This window comes from Clytia hemisphaerica, unplaced genomic scaffold, assembly GCF_902728285.1.
Source record: "Clytia hemisphaerica strain Z4C2 unplaced genomic scaffold, Clytia hemisphaerica genome assembly, whole genome shotgun sequence".
In the NCBI taxonomy this organism is placed as follows: domain Eukaryota; kingdom Metazoa; phylum Cnidaria; class Hydrozoa; order Leptothecata; family Clytiidae; genus Clytia; species Clytia hemisphaerica.
In genome coordinates this window covers 547417-564349 of record NW_027103835.1, presented here as the reverse complement: position 1 = coordinate 564349, position 16933 = coordinate 547417, and the positions used below count along the sequence as shown (strand labels likewise).

The following is a 16933-nucleotide window of genomic DNA, read 5'->3' as shown; positions in this document are numbered from 1 at the left end:
ACATTAGTACACACGATTCTCCGCATGAAGGATGCTTGAAAATGATGGCGCCCATCTTACCGGCCTGACGGTACTTCCTTTATGAAATGGAAGGCAGAAAGGCTAGGAGTGAATTTCCTATATGGCTGACACAGCCCAAGTCGTTTCTATACAACTGCTGGATCGAAAGTAAAATTTACCGCTAGATTTCGAAAAATGTACAAAGCCGAAAACAATGAGATCGCCACTTTCAATCCGTCATCTAAAAATGCGACACACAAAAGCTTTACCTTTTTTTGCCTTTTGAAGATTGAAGTTAAGCATCTAGCACTTCGGCCTATTTCTTCATTCTCCTTCCCTATACACGAAATAGTTGACAAAGAAATCGACTCCATGAGGAAAGTTATTCTGAAAATTCACCCTTGCAATTATTTGATTCGTTATTCTGCTACATGCCATTGTTATTCAATTTAGAGGGAAAATACAATAATTTGTTTAGATTTCCCTTCAAATGGGTCAGTCCAGGTCAGTCTATGCAGTTTCCTCTTCAATGAAACCCGTGAAACTACTTTCTGCGAAATATGAATTTTTTAAGGTTATGGAGTAATTGTAAATGTAAACATAGCTCCGTATGAATTTGAATGCGAATACCCAGGAGATTTGATCAGTGAAAAGGAATAAGCAAATGTACTTATAAGTAATTTAAAAGTCAATTATCTTCCTTAGAAAATACATTATACAAAAACTTTTTTCACGAACAATCCTCCTCCAAAACCTATTTTCCTCTCAAAATACAAAAACTTTTTTCATGAACAATCCTCTCCAAAACCTATTTTCCTCAAATACAAAAATTTTCATGACAAAAATCCTCCTCCAAAACCTATTTTCCTCTCAAAATACAAAAACTTTTTTCATGAACAATCCTCCTCCAAAACCTATTTTCCTCTCAAAATACAAAAACTTTTTTCATGAACAATCCTCCTCCAAAACCTATTTTCCTCTCAAAATACAAAAACTTTTTTCACGAACAATCCTCCTCCAAAACCAACAAAATTTCATGAAATCCTCTCAAAATACAAAAACTTTTTTCATGAACAATCCTCCTCCAAAACCTATTTTCCTCTCAAAATACAAAAACTTTTTTCATGAACAATCCTCCTCCAAAACCTATTTTCCTCTCAAAATACAAAAACTTTTTTCACGAACAATCCTCCTCCAAAACCTATTTTCCTCTCAAAATACAAAAACTTTTTGCATGAACAATCCTCCTCCAAAACCTATTTTCCTCTCAAAATACAAAAACTTTTTTCACGAACAATCCTCCTCCAAAACCTTATTTTCCTCTCAAAATACAAAAACTTTTTTCATGAACAATCCTCCTCCAAAACCAATTTTCCTCTCAAAATACAAAAACTTTTTTCATGAACAATCCTCCTCCAAAACCTATTTTCCTCTTAAAATACAAAAACTTTTTTCACAAACAATCCTCCTCCAAAGCCTATTTTCCTCTCAAAATACAAAAACTTTTTTCACAAACAATCCTCCTCCAAAACCTATTTTCCTCTCCTCCAAAACCTCCCCCTACCCCCAAAAAATGAAAATTGGCCAAAAAGGTCAAAGGTTTCTCAATAAAATGTGTAGTTTTTGTGCCCTTTTTGACTACCTTTGACCTTATTACCTTATTAAGGCCTCTTTTAAGCAATTTGAGCTTTCTTTCTTTCAACATGGTAAAAACACCATCTAAGGCAGACATATGAAATCAAAGAGAAAGAGATGTTTGAGCAACTTATGAGAGAAAGTCAGTTGGTAGAGGACTTTGACAGTGGGAGCTAAGACACTGATGAATCGCAATTTGTTACCTTTAAACAAATTTTGATCAAAGAAAGACAAAATTTAGAGCACGTTAATGATGATTCCAACTTGGACCCTGACTGGCTGGTTAAAACCACCCATAGATGGCATGGAAAGAAAGGTAAAAATACTATTTGGCCTTTATCAAGATTGATTGTGATTGGGTTCTTTTCAGGTAGTCCTCCCATGAGCTCTTGTAGTGAAAACCTGAACTCCCTGGTACATCAGATTGCACTCCCTTCCTTTGGCAGCAAAGGCTGTAGCATTGATCACTTTATCTGCCATGCCGCTTTCCTCCGAAAAACGTTTTATCATGGTAATATGAAAAATTCAGGTGTGTAATTTAGAAATCAGAAATTTCTGTTCGTGCTTGGATCAAGGACAATGGAAAACGTTTTTCGGAGGACAGCGGCGTGGCAGATAAAGAACTGAATGATGACGAGCTTGAGAAAGAGCTTCAAAAATTTGAAAGTAATAATATTTAACTTCGACATTAGCAATTTTGTAAAATTGTGTTCCTTTGACAAATTTAGGGTTCGATATAAGAATACTAAAATTCCAATTTTGAGATTGATATCCAAATTATTATATGATTCAGCTTCCTTCTTTTAAAAATGAAAGTCTATCCCGATATTGTTTCTTTCAAATGAAGAAATCTATTTTAACTCCTTCTCACAATTTAAACACTTTTTTTCCGTAGAAGACACTCACCAGAGGTTCGGGCCTTGATGAAAGACCTGAACGAGATTTTAGATGGTGGTAAGTATGCATCATATCTTAAAAGAGTTGGATTGTATTTTAAGGAGGTGGTCTTCTAAAGGGCACTCTGTTTATCTTATTAGATATTATTCATGCATTTTCAATATCTTAGAAGCTGTCGAATCAATGAATTCAATTAAAGAGGCCGAGGCAACGGAGGTTATCAATCCTAACACGAAAGGTATGACACTGATTCTAGTTGGATTTTTTCCAAGCATTATAAGTGGCCTTTCACAGTCTTAAAATTTGATTTTTCATAAATGCTTTTTTTGAAAACGTAGAAAACTTTTGAAAACTACTTACAGATTCTGAATTTGTCTATCAAGTATTTTTGAATAGCAAAATAGTTTACTCTCTTACATTTCTTTTCAAATCATAATACAGAATTGGAAAGCAAGAAAAATGTCTAGAGAGATCAAATATCTTGAGGTTCAGCCAAGCCCACAATGACCAACAACGAACGAAGCAGAGGGCAGACTTTAACGAAATGTTTGTTTACATTGAGCTCCCTCTGCGTGCTTTCTTTCGTGTTATCACGTGAACTTTTACCAAAAATAGTGATGAAATACATTCCTTCTGAGTGTGTTCTCTTTCTTTTCACGTGATTTTCACTTTTTCTCTCTCTCTTTCTTTGAAAAACATCGTACCATTCTAAAAGTTGCATCACATTCAAAACGTCACAGATCAGGAGCTTGTGACAAATCAGGAGCTTATAAGAAAGCAAAGCCTGTGAGATGCCCTTTTTGAAGCTTTCCCTCTTTTCTACTGGGGAAGCAATCACTTTATTTTATTTTACTTTACAACATTTGATGGCTTCTTAGGGTGTTCTTTATTTTGATTATCCAATTTTGTTTTGGTAAAAACAATGTCTGACTTAAGGGCAAAGTTCTATGATAATGACGGTGTATATTGTGAAGGATGTCTTTGTGTATAAGAAATCCAAGGAAGAGTTAATCTTTTAGAATATTTAACAATTCAAACTTTTCCAAACAAAACATTCAATCTCTTATCTAGCCATTTAAAAAAAAAAACCCGGATGTAAAATTTGAATCCATTTTTGCAAACAGAACAATAGAGCAGAACCTTACTTGTAAGAAAAAAATGTTGCATTTACCAATCAAAACCAATCAAAACGCCATGATTGATGTGTGCGAACAGAACAATAGAGATAGAGCAAAGAATGTTTTCCTGCTTTTATATGACGTAATGACTTATTCTTGTGAGCGCTCTCCCTTTTATCCTTTTATCTTTTTTTTGTTTTGCCCTTTTTGATTTGAACATGAACACAACGATGGAGTGTTGTTTTCGAATTGAAAAACAATAACAAAGACAAACATAAAAAGTAACTGTGTTGAGAGGTTGATAACAGAGGAAAGTGAGTGGAAATTAAAAAGATGTGCAATAGAAGTACTTTATCGTGGAGAGATTGTGGAATTGTTACTCACACATTAAGAAACTTTAAGATGATGTGATAATGTGATTCACAAAAGGATTATTCTATCATTTCATAATTTATGATGCACCTTGGTAGATCAAAATCTTTAAAGGTAAGAAGAATTATGCAGACATTGGTTGATTTGACTACGGCTTTTTGAAAATATTTTTTCTCTTGTCTTTCAAATCTACAGTAGACAGGCTTGTTTTCGCTGTTTTCAGTCTACGTAAGAAAAAATAACGTTTTGGAAATAATTCGATTATATTTTGGAATACCTTCCGGCGGTTGAATAATCGAATGAAAAGGATTAATTAATCGAATGAAAAGGATTAATTAATCGAATAATAGGATCAAATAGTCGAACCGATGTGACTAAATAATCGAACTGAGGTGACTAAATAATCGAATTTCGATTGTTAAATAATCGAAGTACTTTGATTATTTAAGCGAATTTATTTTTGAGAAGATCCCTTAGTCCGCACACATACCTTGTGTACTTGCTGCCTGCACACAGCTTTCACACTCAGGCCAGCTGGTGAGTCTTGTTCTTTTGCCTTTGCTTTCCTTTTTTATAGTTGCTCTTAAGGTAAGATAGCTTTTCATTTCATATTTTCAGAATTCAATTTACTTTATACACTTACACATAACTTTGTCATTCAATTCAAATTTATACTCAAATTTTCACTTCATAGACTTATATATTTTTGGAAATCTCTCAAAAAATTAAGGTCTGAGATATATTGCGAGTATAGGTGATGAAGGTCCTCAATGTTGAAAAACTTGTCTTCGAAAAAATCTTCATTTTATTCTTTTATTTTATTTTATAGATTTAGATAGATTTAGATATAGTTGGTCTGACAGAAATAAGGTCGTCTTTTGCTCTAGATAGGATCTTTACCCAAACTAAAAATAAAGTTTCGGAAAATTTTTTTAAAAGCTTCTTGTTTTAAAATCTTGCTAGTGGTGGCTTTTGACCATTCTTTCGTACAAAAAAAGAGTCGGAACTTTTGATACATCAATTTAGAAAGATTCAATTCTTTGCAGACATTTTTAAAAGAATTTGAGACAAAAAGGTTAATCACCCATTAAAACTAAGCACTTTTTGTAAAAGATGGGTAAATATAACATTCTATTAACGTCTTTTTAAGGTTCCTAACTTCATTTTGGCAAATAAATTGCTGATAACTCTTGATAGAATAAATTTACAAACAACTTATAAAGACAGTTTTTTGTTAAAGGTGTAAAGGAACTCAAAACACTAGTACTACAAATTTCATCTTAAAATCACATTACGATCATTACGATCTTCTGACTATGGTCAGAGCCCAGGCTTATATTCAAGAAGAAGAAATTAAAATGAATGTTTGAAAATTTTGTTGGCATAATTTTTTTTCTTACTGCTCTTTAACAGATCTCCATGTTTTGGAAAGTCTGCTTGAAGCATTTTTTGCCGCCTCAGGTTTTTTTCATCAAACTTAATCTGATGAGGCAACACAAATGGCAGTCAAAACAAAGAATACCTTCAATGTATCCTACAATCACCATCTTCTTCAAATAAACAAACTGTTAGATGATAATGCTGAATCCAAAGCATCAGTCAGAATTATAAAGTTCACCATGGTATGGATAAATCAATAACCATAGGTACTAAGTGAGGTCAACCTAAAATCACTCCGTCAAAAGCTCCATACACATTTCGTCTGGACGAATGCTTTTCATCAAATGCCATTAACACGGTAACCGATCTTTTCTCATTGGCACACAAATAACTTGTGCATCAGTTGAAATCTCATTTAACCAGAGCTTTTGAAGTAATTGACCATCAAACATTGGCCCATGAGATAGTCAAGAAACAAACAGTATATGAAAAAGATGAATCAAACTCGATGAAGTTTATTTTGTATGGGAAGGATGCTTGAAGTAGGAAAATCATACCTCATGAAGAATGTTTGTTTAGAAAATTCTACAACAATACCATCTACCTACATAAACATAAACACGACAACTGAACAACAATTTTCATATTATGAAACTGGAAAGATGGAGGATGCTATTGAGATCACCATAATGTCAAAGATAAGAATTAGTTTAATCCACACCCAAAATACGTCTGTTTAATGTGTAACTGTTTCCCAGCGCCAATAAGTAGTGAAGAACAAAAACAGGATTCCAAAGTGAGTAAATTATAATTTTTGTCAATACTGATATTCATTATGACATGCATTGATTTGAGCATCTCGCCGCATTTGTAAAATTACAATACTGAGAGGTCATGGGACACACAAACCTTTAAGATATTTTTGAACAAGATCTTGCAATAAGTATTTAAAAAATAGACTAAAGTCATTTTTGTCATCTGAAAGTTCTGTAGACCAACAAAAATAGATAATAAAACCAGACAGGACAACAAAATGTAAATATAAAATGATAAGATACCATATGAAACTTGTCATCCCATTTCAATTCCAAAACCTGTATTTCTGTATCTCAACTCAAGAGGCACAAACATTGAACCAAGATGATAAACTATATCACACTTCAATAATTAGTCTTCTTTGTCCTGTAGGATGTAGCTTGCTGGGAAACTTCATTAGTTACTCAACTTCTTCAACTTCAATCTTTTTGTAACATCTCTTACAAGTGAACACCACCAAACCTGAATGAATAGAAAAAGTGAAGATGAAACAGGGGGGGTCGGTAGTAAAATTTCAGACATGATGACGTTTACTACGGTAGTGGTGTGACGAAAAATTTAAAACAACTTTACTACCTAGTAACTTAGGGTAGTTAAATATTAAAATGGGTGGTACCTATGTGTTAAAAATGTTGACTTTTTAAAATTTTACTACCTGGGTAGTAAAAACTGGTAAAATTAGCAAATTTTAGCTATTTTTGTAATTCTTTTAATTTTTTGGATGACTTTTCTGAAAAAATCTGAAAATTATTATAATTTGAAAACATTTTCTGTTGAAAAGTTGTTTGCTGCAAACAAAAAATTCTCAAAATTTTTTGTCAATATAAAGAATACTTTAATTCAAAGAAAAAACATTAATTTTTGCAAAGCAACCAAGATTTTACCCCCCCCCCGCGGATGAAACACGTTATTCCTTTTAAGTTACAGTTATACAATATGATATAGTTTAATTGAAACTTTAGTGATTATTTCACTTATTTTGTTTGAAGTACCTTTAACGTCTCATTCAAACTACTCACTGAAACACTGAAAACCTTTTTTTGACACCAAAACAAAAAAAATACAATTGAATTCAACATCTCCTTTGACAGCTGCTGTTGATTATATATAATTCAGAAGCACTTATTGATTCATATTTCTAACTGTTACAAGTTGTCTACAAATTCTTTTCAGGATTTGCAAGGTTTTCAAGGTTTTTTGGGTATTTTAAGTGGTTTTTCAAGGTTTTTCGCAAGATGCAACTAGATGACATTATGAAAAACTAATATTCAAAGGCAAACAGATATAAGAAATAACTTATACATCTTTTAATAGACCAGGTTTATATAAAGAAATTTAAGGGTGGGGAAAAAGGGTAATAATGTGTTACTTGCAGAGCCATTAGTAACTTAGTAATTCTATTGTTTGTTACTTGCGCTGGAAACCTCATTGTAGATTTGATAGACAGTTTCTAGTGGGGTTAAGACTTTCTAGTGGGGTTAAGACCCCCTCCTTAGGTAGAGGGAGACTCCTGTAAGTGGTAACCCCCTTAGGAATTACATTTGAAAATTCAAACCCCCCTTAGAAAATTATATAAAAATCTTACTCCCGCCCCCTTAATGCAATGACTTTGAGTCATCAATGTAAAGGAAACAGCACTGAAGGCAATTATTTTCAAAAAAAGAAAAAGCTTGAAATTTTTGTACATAAACTTAATTACCCCCCCCCCCCTTTAGGTAAAAAGACTCCCCTGACATAGACAACCCCCTTAGGAAGATCATGTTTAACACTCACTCGTTGGTTTCAAATTCCAAAACTTTGAAACCGACTCTTCAGGAATGTGGTAAAAAGACTTCAAGAGAAATTGTTGAAGTTTTGGAATTTCTATGGCATTAACTATTCTACAAATGGCATATTGTTGTCTGACCACACCCTGCTGCTGTGTGGCTCCTATACTTTCATATAAAGACAGACATATTAGTATACTGTAATGAGTGAAGAAAGTCTAGCAATCAAAGAGCACTCCAAATCAAAACTAATCAGAACCTGTAAGAGTCAATGGAATAACCTGAAAAAGGTGAAAAAGGATTCAATGAAAGTCGATAGAGAAATGCAAAAACCTGGTTCATTGAAAGGCTAGTAGAGGGATGGAGATGCCTGACTTGTCCATTTTAGAGAAAAACATTGACTCTGGCCAATGCTTTACTCAAAAAGTCTATGGTAAATTACAATAAATAGGCAGAAGCACTTTTCAAGGTTGGCTGGTTCATTTTCAAGGTTTACAAGGTCCCGTGTAGACACCCTGTGTTATAGAAGAAACTGGCAGAACATGCTATAAAGAACTGGTTGTGTTATAATAAAATTTTCAAGAGAATTATGATATAAAAAGATATCATACTGTGTTTATATTGTGAAATTACTTACTGAAAATGCTTGCAATCAAACATCCATCTTTAGAAGGTACATTTTAAAACATGTCAATTTAGTCAATTTACCAGAACAAAATCATAATATTTCATTCCTGGCAGTATTGTATCAATTAAACCAACAACTGTAAAAAACAACTGTAAACAGCTGTAAGTTTGATTTGCCTGGTATATTATGACACCTCTCCAAAAGTAGAAATTGCAACATTGATCCATATGACACCATCTTTTTATGTTGAAACTCAATTCAGGAACCATTCACCTGAAAATTGGAGAAAAGGTGATTATGAAAAATCAACTTACCTATGCAAATATGGAAACAAACACTAGTGTTCACTTAGCTAATTTTATTCTTTGCAGCCAGAGGGGGTTGAAGAAGTTACTTTGTGACACTAAAACAGTTACTTTGGGTGGTAGCTAATCTGTCACTGACACTATACTTTTGGTAGAGATTACACCTTATGTCTGTCTTCTTATATCATTAGAAAGTGAATCAATTAGGAAACTTTTGTTGTACCGTTTTATCTTTTCATCTCTAAAAAATTCTTTGTCTTTTGACGTAAAAATTCTCTCTTTTGACGTAAAAATTCTTTGTCTTTTGACGTAAAAATTCTTTGTCTTTTGACGTAAAAATTCTTTGTCTTTTGACGTAAAAATTCTTTGTCTTTTGACGTTAAAATTCTTTGTCTTTTGACGTTAAAATTCTTTGTCTTTTGACGTAAAAATTCTCATAAGAAAATTCTCAAAGTTGTAAAAAAAACGTAAAATAATTGTTTTCTCAAAATTTCTAAGCCAATCAAAATACAAGAACAGAAGACTGTGCTAGGTCTCTCTTGGCGACCAAATTCTTTACTGAAGCCATTTCTATTTTGACGTTAAAATTCTTTGTCTTTTGACGTAAAAATTCTCGTAAGAAAATTCTCAAAGTTGTAAAAAAAACGTAAAATAATTGTTTTCTCAAAATTTCTAAGCCAATCAAAATACAAGAACAGAAGACTGTGCTAGGTCTCTCTTGGCGACCAAATTCTTTACTGAAGCCATTTCTATTCTTCGCCACAGCATGACGTCAGAACTGGGGTACAACAGAACACTTACTAAAGATTAATTATGTGGTTTCAGTAAACATAATCTTTTAGTGAGTTAAACCATAGTAATCAAAATTATCCTCAAAATTATTAAATCTTAATGGTTGAGAAAGATGTCACATGACTTTCCGTGGCAAAGAATCATAGAACTCAGATAGACTGGATTCAGCCGACAGGTTTGTCACCAGGTTTCATTCAAGGCTTTTAAGGGTGGTGATCTACTTTTGAACTCTGGTCAAAGGAGTTACTTCTATCTTACTAACGACAGAATTAAATTAAAAATATTTCTCTATTATGAGAGTTAAAATACTGTAGTAAGGCAAATACTTTTTTATTTATTGGTTTACGGATCCGCCAACGTTATTTTTGCCAAAATAAAAAGTAAAAAAAAATAGAGATTTCAAAAACTTTTATTTACTTTTTCTCCTCCGACCTTCAAAAAAGAAGAAATAAATAAAGCCTATACTTAAACAGGAAAACAAAAGAAAAGAAGAGAATGAGAGAGGGGTTAAATGATCTAACACAGCTGTGCCCTATTCTGCCAATGTAAAGAGACTTTGATCCTTCCCTAATGTCAGGGAACTTTCCCATGGAATTTCCCTACCCACAAAAAGAAAACTCAATTATATAACTTTGTGTACACAATGGATTTTCTCCATTTTTTTCTTTCTTTTATAATCGCTTTTAATTCAAAGTCCTTTATCTGCCTTTATGTGATTGTTAAAATTCAAGAGTAGATATAAAAATAGCAGGGATTTTTTCAAGCACTTTGAGCTACTACCGTTTTTGATATTTAGATTGAGTTTCAGATGTGTGACAACACGTGAACGAAGCGAGCCCGATTTTGAGTTGGGGGTCTTGGGGCGCTCTACGACCCCCTAACCCCTTAATAAATGTTTTCCTACTGAATAATTCTATCTATTCATACTAAAGGCATCTCTTTCAGCATGATTGAAATATCCAGCTTAATAAAGTTTACAGACGTCATACTTACTGACCCTGTCAATATTTTTATCAAATAGTCCCTAGTGTACAGAGATGCCTTTAGATGGCATTAAAAGATGCACTTTGAAAGGAATCAGAATGGTATCTGATAACAACATGAGAAAGGCACGGGAAAGGCATCCGTAAGCCACTTTTGTCAAGAAAATGACTGGTCATTTTCTTCTAGTATTTTGAGGACGTAAACGTTCTCTTCGGTGGAGAAAGCAGACAAACTCAATAACCCAGTTGAGTTTCATAACTCAATCTTGGATTGAGTATTTTTGCCGGTATACGGTAGTAAAAAAGTGCTTAGAAAAATCCCTGAAATAGGCATACCAGAAAAGTGGGATGGGGGACCTAAGTGGGAACCCTAAAGTGGGAACCCTAAATTGGAACCTATGTCAGTCTTACATACATATATCAGTCTTTCTGTGTACATTTTTACGTTTCAGTTTATTTTTAGTGTTTTTTATCCATAGACTATCTATCAGTATCTATAACAACATCTTGCATTTTATTCTTTTGTCTTTAAATCTAAAAAATCTATACTTTAGGAAATTTCATAAAATTTTATTTCATTATTTCCTTAAAAAGGAAATATAAAAAATTTAAAACATCAATTTTATTTTTATTTAATTTCGATCCTCCTGTCCAAAACTTTTCCTCATAATGTCCCTAAACCAGAAAATAAAAAAGTAATTGCCTAACTACCCAAAAATGAGTCCAACTGTTTCACTTACATTTTTGCCATCGTGTAAAAATGAGACTGCAATCCTTTTACTGATATGGGTCAGAAATAGTGGTCTTATAGCCTTATTTTAGGTATTTATATTACACTTTCAATGGGTACTACATAAAAAATGCCTACTGCAATCTTTGCATGAATTTATTCTATACTTACATAGCAACAGATCAGGGATCCCACGCCTGAATATCTTAATTTTAGGACAAATTTTAGGAGGATTTTGGCCAAATTTTAGGAGAATTTAAGGAGAATTAACAATTTTTTAGGAGGATTTTAGGAAAATTTAAGAAATAATTTTATAAAATCGACCTGAAGTCTGCCATTAGAAAAATGTTCTACCAAAAAAAATCACCCACAGGAAGTATCATATCGTATCATATTATTCGTTCTAAGAAAGATTATGTCATAGTGTGCAGAGGAGTCCGGCCCCCAGTTATTTTCAGGGGGAGGCTAAGGAAAAAGCCCCTGGATAAATTCTTAAAAGTTAGCCTCCACTTTCACAAAACAAAGTATCATAGAAATTTTGTAAGCAAATTCTTAATAAATTTATTGCACCGCAGGCAAAAATTTTTTAAGAGGGGTCAAAACCCTCCCCACAGCATAGATTTTTAGCATAATTTAAAATATTTGTAACCTATCCGATCTACCCCCGGTTCTATTACTTAACACTCAACCCCCTAGCAAGCTAGCCCCAGTATTTTTTTAAAAATACAGCCCCCAATCAAGCAATAAATGGTTTAGCCCCCCCCCCTAAGTTCAGGGGGGTGCATTTTATGCTTAAGTATAAAATTCACAGATGAGGGCGCAAACCACCAAACCTTGCTCTTAAACATTTGAGCCGTCTTTGTTGAATAAAGTCTGCACTCTTTCAATAGACATAGGCTTTTGTTTCAAATTAGTGCAGGGGCTTATGTATCAAAAAAGCTTCTCGTGTGCACAGGTTTGTTAAAAGCAAACTAACTTTTGATCTGATGCCCTGACCACTCAAGGACCAAGAATATCTTGGGTTACAAAATTCTAACACCCCTGTTGCCATGGAAAATGACGTCATTGGTTACCATAGCAATAAATAATTAAAGTCATCAAATTCAAAAAATCTTTATTCCATTCGAAAGAGCATGAAAAACTGGTAAAGAAAAAGGTCACCCCATATATCTGAAAATGCAGATATCTCGATATATTAAGGAAATAAGGCAAAATGACGTCATAAATGATAACGTCATCGAAAAATGAAAAATTGTCAAAATTCAAATTTTTTTTGGCTCATTCAAGAGAAAACCTCCCAGGGAACAAAAAGTATTACAACGAAAATTTGATGACTTTAATTATTTATTGCTATGGTAACCAATGACGTCATTTTCCATGGCAACAGGGGTGTTAGAATTTTGTAACCCAAGATTTTCTTGATCCTTGAGGGGTCAGGGCATCAGATCTAAAGTTAGTTTGCTTTTAACAAACATGTGCACACGAGAATACATAAGCCCCTGCACTAAATATTTCAGTGCAAAAATATATTTTAAACATGTTGTTTCAAGGTCAGCTAGCTTACTTCCAGTTTGTTTTGACTTTACTGAGAAAAAAATCTTAGTTTCTTGTCTGATTATACAAATATACAAACATAATCAGCTACCCTGCCTGAAAAAGTTTTCACATTTTAGGAATTTAGGACAATTTGTTGAATTTTAGGAGGATTTTAGGAGTTTTGACTTATTTTAGGATTTTTAGGAATTTTAGGAGGCGTGGGATCCCTGAACAGATAATCAATGCAAAATAAAAATCAAATCTATATGCGTTTCAAAAGCTTCCATTTTGTTTATCACTTTTCACTGAAACTGTGTGAACCAAATCAAATTCGTTTTTGCTTAGCCACTGTGAACACAAATGACACAAATGATCGTTTGGAATTTAGATGTAGATGTAAAAATGTAAGCACTTTTGCCACTTTTAGACAATTTTGAAGAAACAAATAGGAATCTGGTGGGACATTAGGCACAGATGTGAAAAATACCAATGAAACAATCAGGTTCAATGGTAACTCGAGAAAAGATTATGTGAAATAATTTTGGAATTTTTTCAGAATTAGAAAGAAATTTTTTTTGTGCTGTTGAAGAAAAAACAAGTGCAGGCTTTTCCAGGAAGAAATAAGTAGGAGAGCGACGAATCACCCATGTAACAAAGACAAATTTTTACGAAATTGCGCATGTGAACCAATTTTAGATATTTTTCTATAGAATCAAAGGATAATTGACGCGCGCAATCTTTTGCTCACCATACGAGATTGATGACCGTTTTACTAAGCGCGAGCGCGATCGCGCACGTCTTATTGAAAAGCATGAAGTGATACTTTTATGGACCTATCTGTTTATAAAACGAATAAAAGATTAATGAAGGGAATGTAGAAACAAAAATTGAATAATTTAAAATTTTGCAAGTTGGTGCCGAAATTTGTTTAAGAAAAATTTACTTTTTTATATTAAGCATACTGTAATTCTCTGTCTTTGTACAAAAAATTAGGAAAAACTAATTAACAGATTTTTCAAAGTCCAAAAATCCTATTTTTGGGTATTTTTGGGCATCTTTGGGCCCCAAAATTTTTTTTTCTGAAAATGAGCTTTTTCATATTTAGCACACTGTAATTCTACCTCCTTGTACAAAAAAATAGAGAAAAAATAGAAAAAAGTAATGAACAGATTTTTCAAAAGTCCAAAAAGATTTTTGGGCCCAAAAAAATATCTTATTAAAAAATCGGGCTCCGTCACAATTTGGTAATCACCATTTTGCACCTTTGTACCAAAAATCACAAAATTCCTATGATTCAATCCCGAAAAAAGTTGATAACAGACAAATGGAACAAACAAACACAGGTTGATTTATAGGTAGGTCCAAAACAATTTTCTAACTTATTTCAGACAAGTAGGCGTGAAAAGCAAAAACCTTTTTCCCCAAAATTGGTCCAAATTCAAAATAATTCTGACCAATTGTGACTCCCCAAGCGATTTGAAGTACACAAAAGTCCGATCGGCTAAAGCGGGTAAAAGAACGGTCTCATAGCGGACGAAGTGAAGTTTCAAGCGGCCTAACATTTTAGAAGATCGGCCATGAAGCGGCCACAATGGAATTTTTCCAAGAACGGGCTCAAGGCCTCTATTAGATGCTTTTTCTTGATCGAGAGACCGGCCAAGCGGCCAGCGGCCTATTTAGCGACCAGCGTCCTAATTAGCGGCTTTCTTTAGGGATCTTCTCAAAGATATAATCAATTTTCGTTTATGAAGTTTGATTAATGATTCGACTATTTATTCTCCTATATTCGATTATTTAATCCTTGTATTCGATTAATTAATCCTTTTTCGCTTATATCTTAGGGATCTTCTCAAAAATATAACCGAATTTCGGTAAAATGGTTTCGGTTAAATTTGGCTGTTTAACCAGGGGGGGGTCGGTAGTAAAATCTCAGACATAATGACGTTTACTACGGTGGTGGTGTGACGAAAAATCGAAAAAAAAATTTACTACCCAGGGTAGTTAAATACTAAAATGGGTGGTATCTATGTGTTAAATGTTGAAAAAATTTTACTACCTGGGTAGTTAAAACTGGTAAAATTAGCAAATTTTAGCTATTTTTTGTAATTCTTTTAATTTTCTGGATGACTTTTCTTAAAAAATCTGAAAATTTTTATAATTTGAAAAAATTTTCTGTTGGAAAGTTGTTTGCTGCAAACAAAAAATTCTCGAAATTTTTTGTCAATATAAAAAGACTTTAATTCTAAGGGAAAAACATTAATTTTTGCACTACGTGAAAAATGTGTCACAGAAATAATCATTTTTTAGCTCTTTTTGCAAAATCAGTCCGAAAAGCAACCAAAAAATAGGTGGTCTCCATGACAAATTGTCCCAAAAGCTTTTTACTACCAGGGTAGTAAAATACCTCTTCCAAGAGTCTGGGTGGTGGTATGTAAAAATTCGTAAAAATCCTTTTACTACTCATATATGTCTGAGATTTTACTACCGACCCCCCCCTGGTTTAACCGAATTGCTTCGGTAAAAAGTTTAACTAATTCGGGAAAAAGTTTAACTAATTCGGTAAAAGTAATTATTGAATTTGGCTTAAGCTTGTGGAATTCGGTTAAAGTTTTACCGAATTTTGGCTATAAAGAACTTTACACTGTCTAGAATGCCGGATTGTTCATCGCATAATTTCTACGGGAAATCAAAAGTAATTCCTCTCTGACCACTAAGCAAAGAAAAACAGTTTCAACCTTTCTATAAATTTCAGCTGATAAAAAGGGTGTTGGAATTAGAAGAGGGGTGTCGACATTAGACCAATTTACAATAAATGGTAGGTCAAGGTAGAGTTCCTCTGGAAGATGTTATTTGCCCATAAGGCGCTGTGGTATAGTGGTTATTGACCTTGATCGTGCACAGATGACTGAGGTTCGATTCCCACTCCCAGCGGTTCACTTGGCAAGTGAATAACCTTCGCCCGAGTCAACCCATAAACCCATGCCATGTGAGAGGGATTGGGTTGTCAGTCCAAGGTGCTGACAGGACACGCTCAAAGCGTTCCTGCAACTCAACCAAATCAAAAATAGAAATAACCTTCCAATTCTATCCGACTCACCCCGAGCCTGACACTTACGGTATTTCTTGCTTGAGCTAAGACTATGATAGAATGGCGAACCCCAAATTATGTATAAGATGATAGATAAACAAAAAATAAAACAGCGAAGAATCGACATACCTTCTCTTCTTCCTGGGAAATCACAGACACTGGGAAATCACAGAGACAGATGATTTGATTTGGTTTGTCTGATGAGGAGCAGAGCACGTGGTCGTGGGTGGGGAAATTGACTGTGATATTTGGCAGTGAAAAATCCGGAACCGAAAAATAATCGTTACAAAAAGGTCCGCAAAAAAAGCGCGCGAAAATTCATAGGACTGAAAATAAAAATCTGTAAGACTTAAGAGACTGTGCGTATAAAAAGCGACAAAAAAAGAGTGACAAATTTCATATTTTGCCATCCAATAGACTAGCAAACTAGTCTGTAAATTAATCATGTCAGAGGGCGGGAACATAAAGGCGGCGGGCGTTTGCTAGAATAGGAGCTGCGTAGGAGAGCGAGCAAAAGTTGGTGAGAGGCTGCTGATATACAGACTAGAACATTCTGCCACGGCTTCATTTCGGAGGTTGTGAGAACGGAGGAGTGCTTTCCTAAATTTTGGAGGGAGAAAAGCCGACAGACCACTTTGTTTTGAATTTTGGGTGGTGGAGCGAGCCACCTTTCAAGTTTTGAAACTTTTACATCTTTAGTTGTTTTTGTTATTCATACATTCTTAGAAAGGTAAGTATTTGCAATTTAGCTTCAGTTTTCTACAATCATCAAAAGTGTACAAGGATTATTCAGTTTTCCTCATGCAGGTTGGTGGTATATGTTACGTGCTTTTGGGGCTTTTTGCTAGCCTCTTTCATTCAAGGTAAGAAATATTTTTTCTAACAGT

The 16933-nt window shown here is 33.8% G+C and overlaps 1 long non-coding RNA gene across 1 annotated transcript; it reads right to left on the bottom strand.

The window, feature by feature from the left end:
- Positions 1–5719: 5719 nt before the first annotated feature.
- Positions 5720–16393, bottom strand: LOC136807046 (uncharacterized). Its single transcript, XR_010846638.1, has 3 exons — positions 16176–16393; positions 8622–8885; positions 5720–6680 (listed from the first exon to the last, which is right to left on the bottom strand). It is a non-coding gene; the product is annotated as an uncharacterized lncRNA (long non-coding RNA).
- Between the last annotated feature and the right edge of the window lie 540 nt (positions 16394–16933).